General features: G+C 52.5%; 1 long non-coding RNA gene across 1 annotated transcript; it reads left to right on the forward strand.

Annotated features, from left to right (window-relative positions):
• The first annotated feature begins 513 nt into the window (after positions 1-513).
• Positions 514-1,711, forward strand: LOC117090702. Its single transcript, XR_004440101.1, has 2 exons — positions 514-718; positions 786-1,711. It is a non-coding gene; the product is annotated as an uncharacterized LOC117090702 (long non-coding RNA).
• Positions 1,712-6,003: the final 4,292 nt, after the last annotated feature.

Genomic DNA, 6,003 nt, shown 5'->3' on the forward strand with positions numbered 1-6,003 from the left:
GTCTGCTGTGTTCCCCTGACTGGCAAGGTGGCCAGGCGCACGGGGGCCCTGTCCTGCCTGCTGACCTTGGCCACACAGGCTGGCTTCAGACCGTAGGCAGGCTCTGTTTTCCCTTTTCCTTCCTTACCTGCTGGTCTGTACAGAGCCCCACCCCGAGCCCCTGTCCCAAATCCTAGGTGCATTTCCAGAAATGGTGTGGTGGCCCCGCCAAGGAGGCACCTGTGTCAGAGCCTGGCCAGGGCAGAAGCAAAGCAGGAAAGTGAGTGTCTGTCTGCCCTCCCTTCCAGCAGTCTACACCTCCCCTTCAGCGGTCTACACCTCCCCTCCAGCGGTCTACACCTCCCCTCCAGCCATCTACACCTCCCCTCCAGCGGTCTACACCTCCCCTCCGGCTGTGTCTACACCTCCCCTTCAGCCATCTATACCTCCCCTCCAGCGGTCTACACCTCCCCTCCGGCTGTGTCTACACCTCCCCTTCGGCCATCTACACCTCTCCTCCAGCCATCTACACCTCCCCTCCAGCCATCTACGCCTCCTCTCCAGTCGTCTACGCCTCCCCTCCAGCTGTCTACACCTCCTCTCCAGCCATCTACACCTCCTCCTCCACCCATCTACACCTCCCTTCCAGCCATCTATACCTCCTCTCCAGCCATCTACACCTCCCCTCTGGCTGTGTCTACATCTCCCCTACAGCTATGTCTGTACCTCCCCTCCAGCTGTGCCTACACCTTCCCTCCCTCCAGCTGTCTGCACCTTCCCTCCAGCCATCTACACCTCCCCTCTAGTTGTCTACACCTCCCCTCCAGCCGTCTACACCTCCCCTCTGACTGCCTACACTTCCCCTCCAGCTGTGTCTACACCTTCCCTTCAGCCATCTACTCCTTCCCTCTAGCTGTCTACATCTCCCCCCGCAAGCTGTCTACACCTCTCCTCCAACTGTGTCTACACCTCCCCTCTGGCTGTCTACAGAGCCCCCTCTGCCTCCCACTGGGGTACTCAGAGGGGAGGGAGCCAGTATCACTTTAGGGGAAGTATAGAAACAGCCCTGGGCTGTGCTAAAGCTGCTCACAGCCCCAGAGCAGAATTCAGCACCAAGCTCCACACAGACCCTGCCTGAGAGCTCTGGACACAAGCAGGCTGCCGGCCATGGCTGCAGTTGGTGAACGTCTCGGTGTTAGCACAGGAAGGCCCTTGTCCTGGGAAACCCCTCAGTTTGTCTGGGCAAGCCACACAACTGGCCACACTGCCAGGGCCCCTGCAGACCTGCAAATGGGCACATGTGGTCAGCATCTGCTTTAGGTCCCCTACTTTAAAATTCTAATTGTGGCCAGACACGGTGGTTCACGCCTGTAATCCCAGCACTTTGGGAGGCCAAGGCGGGAGGATTGGTTGAGCTTAGCAGTTCGAGGTCAGCCTGGAACCTGAGGCTGTTAAGTTAGCGGCTGCTGACTTAACAAGAGTCACACGGCACACCTGGTGACCCAGCTGCGAACAGTGAGACTTCATCTCTACTAAACATTAAAAAAAATTCGTAGTGTGGTGGCACGTACCTATAGTTCCAGCTACTCGGGAGGCTGAGTTAGGAGGACGGCTTAGGCCTGGGAGTCGGGGGTTGCAGTGACCTGTGATTGCACCACTGCACTCTAGCCTGGGTGACAAAGAAAGATCCTAGCTTAAAAAAAAAAAAAAAAAAAAGCAAACAAACAAAAAACAAACTTCTAACTGCGTGATAATCTTTTACTATACATGCCTGGGAGCCTTTACCTGGGCAGGTGCGAGGAGCTAGAAATGACCAGATGCTCCATCACTGCCCACTTCCCAGCTCAGGTGTCCTCCACCCAGCCTGCGCCTGGGGCTTTAAATGCCCCTTCCCTGCCAGAGAAGGGCTGCTGTGGCTGGTGTTCAGTGTTCCTCGGGGAGGCTGCTGTGCAGCCAGGTTGGAGACCCACTGGCCTCGAGCCCCAGTTCCCCAAGGCTGGCCTGGGCAGCAGAACAAGCCTTATCTAGGAGCCTGTCAGAGATGCATTCTCAGGCTGGCCCCAGACCAGCTAGTCAGCAGCGCTCCGGGTGGGCCCAGCAATCTGGGCTTTGTGGGTCCTCCAGGGATACCAATGCATGCTGTAGATTGAGAACCACTGGGCAAAGCTAGGAGATGGAGATCAAATTGTTGACATTGACTGGGCGCAGTGGCTCACGCCTGTAATCCCAGCACTTTGGGAGGCCGAGGTGAGCAGATCACGAGGTCAGGAGATCGAGACCACCCTGGCCAACGTGGTGAAACCCCATCTCTACTAAAAACACAAAAATTAGCTGGGCACGGTGGCACATGCCTGTAATCCCAGCTACTCGGGAGGCTGAGGCAGGATAATCGCTTGAACCCGGGAGGCAGAGGTTGTGGTGAGCTGAGACTGCGCCACTGCACTCCAGCCTGGACAACAAAGCTAGATTCCATCTCAAAAAAAAAAAAAAAATTGTCGACATCAAGGAGTGGTCTACAGGGGTGTGTGCAGTGTGGTGATGCCCTCTCAGGAAGGAGGGATGGGGGAGGGTGACCCCAGGTGACCAGGCAACCAGAGGGCCTGGCCCGGAACACATCTGGCCAAGATCAGATACCAGCCCTGCACGAAACCCTCCTCACAGAGTTACTGAGAATTCCAAGTCAGGCTTTGGGCAGAATTGGAGCTGGGCACTGACCAGGGTGTGGCAGGCACCATCACCCGCCTCACTGCAGCTCCTAACTTAACAAGAGTCACCCGGCACACAGACCACCTGTTCCCCTGTTGTTCCTGGAGGTGGAATCTCTGAGCATGGACCTTGTAAGCGAAGAATTGCTTCAGGTGTTTTCCACACCGTAAATTCCAGCAAAACAGCCGACGCCAACTGGTCTGAAGGCCCCCACCAAGGAACTGACTCAGCTCAGGAATGTGCTTTCTTCATCCCCCATCCCGTGATGTCACCCCTCATACTCACCAATCAGTGATCCCCATGCTTCAGAACCCATCACCTGCCCAGATCCCTGAAAAACACCATCCCCAAGCCCCTCAGGAAGCAGGTTTGAGGTTTCCTCCCATCTCCTCGCTTGGCTGCCCCATGCGTCTTAGACTTTCTCTGCGGCAACTCCCTCTGTTTCGGTGGGTTGGTATATCACCGTGCAGTGGCCAGTAGGCCCTGAGCCAGGGTCCTAGGACACACGTGCCCCTGCTCGAGATCCATCTCAGTGATTGCAGCAAGGGCCTGGATCACCCCTCCGATGTGCCTCTAGCAAGACAGATGCCCTCAATCCACTTTGTGGTTTTTCTGACATCATTTTCCTGCCAGTTTTCAGGTCTTTTTGACATTCCAACCTTGTTCCAGGGAACTGAGGGGAGCTCCTGAGACATGGGGAAGAAGCACAGACTCCAAGGGTGAGCCCCCAGTCCACGTACAGCTCTCCTTCTTACTGGCTGCCTGACCTGGAACGAGCTGTGTTTTGTCTTGTGGAGGGATCACTAAAGCCTGGCCCTGGGAGGATGCAGAGAGGCTGGCACAGGAAGTACTTTGAGAATCGTAACTGCTTGCAAGGGATGGGCAACCGGAACTGTCTGTGCCTTGGTCAAGGACAAATTCCTGAGCACAAGAGACCCCGCATGGCACAGACCAGCTCTGAAGCCATGAAGCTGCCCCCGTGTGCAGCCTTACAGGAGTCCTCCCACATACCAGGAGTGCAGGTTCCGCATCATTGCTTAGTCCCGTCATGGGACATGGGCTCTGGCCTGTGGGCACAGCCCTCTCTCCCTCCCTCTATGCCTCGCCCCAGACCCTGCTGAGTGCTGCCTGTCCAAGGGCTCCCACAGACCCAGGCTCCACACTGTCTAGCCCCTTCCAAAGTGGGTCCCAAGTCTGGGACCTTCGGGTGCTCTCCTTGTTCTCCCCAGTGTTAAGCATCTGGTGGTTTAACGTGCTGCCAGAAGGTTCACTGCTTCTATGCAGCCTCTCTGGAAGTAACTCTTTCACCCACTAAGGAATGTACTCATAATGACCAAAAAAGCACAGACACTTAACCACCAAATAAAAACTCTGGTGGAAATCCCCAGCAGGTGACTCCAATATGCACAATTGGGTGGGGGCCCTGGAATTTCCCCTCTCTGGCCCCGGCCCACTGTGGCTATCTGTGCCTGTGGACAGTCCTTTCCATGGCCCTGGGGCTCAGCTGTCATTTCTCCTAAGTTGGTACCATTGTGATTCTATCAGTTTAATTCTGTAAACATCTTTCTTCATGGAAAGACATATGCACTTTTAATTCCAGACTGCTCTAAGTAATCATCCTGTTTCTCTAAAGAGTCATTATGGTTGTACTTCCTGTACAATGTGCCGTTGGGTCATTCCTCTGAGCTTGAAGCTCTTTGACAATTGAATATGTATCTTTGGATTCCAGACATGTTAAATTACACAATGCCCCCCATTTCCTCTTTTTAAATCTTGACTTCTATGTGGTTAAAACAGGAACTTGGGTTATACCACGTATTTTTTGAACTTCTGCATTGTTAAATTGTTCCAAAACTTAGCTATATTTTAAAATGCCATTGTGGATGGCACTGTTTAAAATGTGGTGGTATTCACGGAGTTTCAGTTAATGTTTACATGTCCTTACATGTTTAATGTCCTTCAAATACCATTAAATTAGCTTTGTGTGGTTGTATTGTTAGGATGGGAAAAAAAAGGTTGCTTCAGGGGCATAGTTCTAAACTAGATTTTTGTTTATTCTGTTTCTGCAAATTGATTTTTTTTGTTTGTTTGTTTGAGACGTAGTCTCACTCTGTCACCCAGGCTGGAGTGCAGTGGTGCGATTTCAGTTCACTGCAACCTCTGCCTCCTAGGTTCAAGAGATTCTCCTGCCTTGGCCTCCCGAGTAGCTGAGACTACACATGTGCACCACCAAATCCGGCTAATTTTTGGATTTTTAGTAGAGACAGGGTTTCACCATGTTGGCCATGCTGGTCTCCTGACCTCAAGTGATCCATCTGCCTTGGCCTCGCACTGTTGGGATTACAAGCATGAGCCACCACGCCCGGCCTGCAGATGGATTTTTAAACATCTTTGATACAATAGAAGATCCCAATGAAGATGTAAAGTCTTCAAACTGGAAGACATGGGTCAAAAGACAGTTTGCTGTCACTAAGGACCCTTTGCAGCCACTTTATCCCTTTATGCTGAGCCCAAGCAAACAGGACAAACATAAAAAATGATTGTAATTTCTAGAATAAGTTAACATTTTTTGTCACTAAAGTTTGTCAAGATCCCAACCAGCTATTTAGCCAGTTGGTTAGAGGAGGTTTTGGCTCTGAAATGTTGGTTTATGTGGGTTTCTTATCAGCCATGAATTTAGTGATGTCATTTGGTTTATCTGGGATACAGACACAGCTTTCAGTTTTATGATAGCACAGGTTACCCTCGAGCTGCAGTGAGTATGTCTAAAGCCACATGGTTTTATAATACAGATTATAAAACTGATGTGTCTCGAGTGACTTCTATCCAGGAATCTTGACGGTGACCTGGAAGGCAGATGGTACCCCCATCACCCAGGGCGTGGAGATGACCACGCCCTGCAAACAGAGCAACAACAAGTACGCGGCCAGCAGCTACCTGAGCCTGACGCCCGAGCAGTGGAGGTCCCGCAGAAGCTACAGCTGCCAGGTCACGCATGAAGGAAGCACCATGGAGAAGACAGTGGCCCCTGCAGAATGTTCGTAGGTTCCCAACCCTCACCCCACCCACAGGGTCCTGGAGCTGCAGTATCCCAGGGGAGGGGTCTCTGCATCCCAAGCCAGCCAGCTCTTCTCCCTGTACCCAGTAAACCCTCAATAAATATCCTATTTGTCAACCAGAAATCCTGCCCCCTCTCTTCATTTCTTCTCTCTCATATGATTTGATGCTTCTGGGTTCTCATTGTGGCGTTGGGGGAATCCTGGCACCAGTGGGAAAGCAGCCTGGAGGGGAGGATCACAGTCTCCCAGGCGTGTCCCC

The sequence above is a fragment of the Trachypithecus francoisi genome, unplaced genomic scaffold (genome assembly GCF_009764315.1).
Source record: "Trachypithecus francoisi isolate TF-2019V2 unplaced genomic scaffold, Tfra_2.0 Contig01079, whole genome shotgun sequence".
Classification (NCBI taxonomy): domain Eukaryota; kingdom Metazoa; phylum Chordata; class Mammalia; order Primates; family Cercopithecidae; genus Trachypithecus; species Trachypithecus francoisi.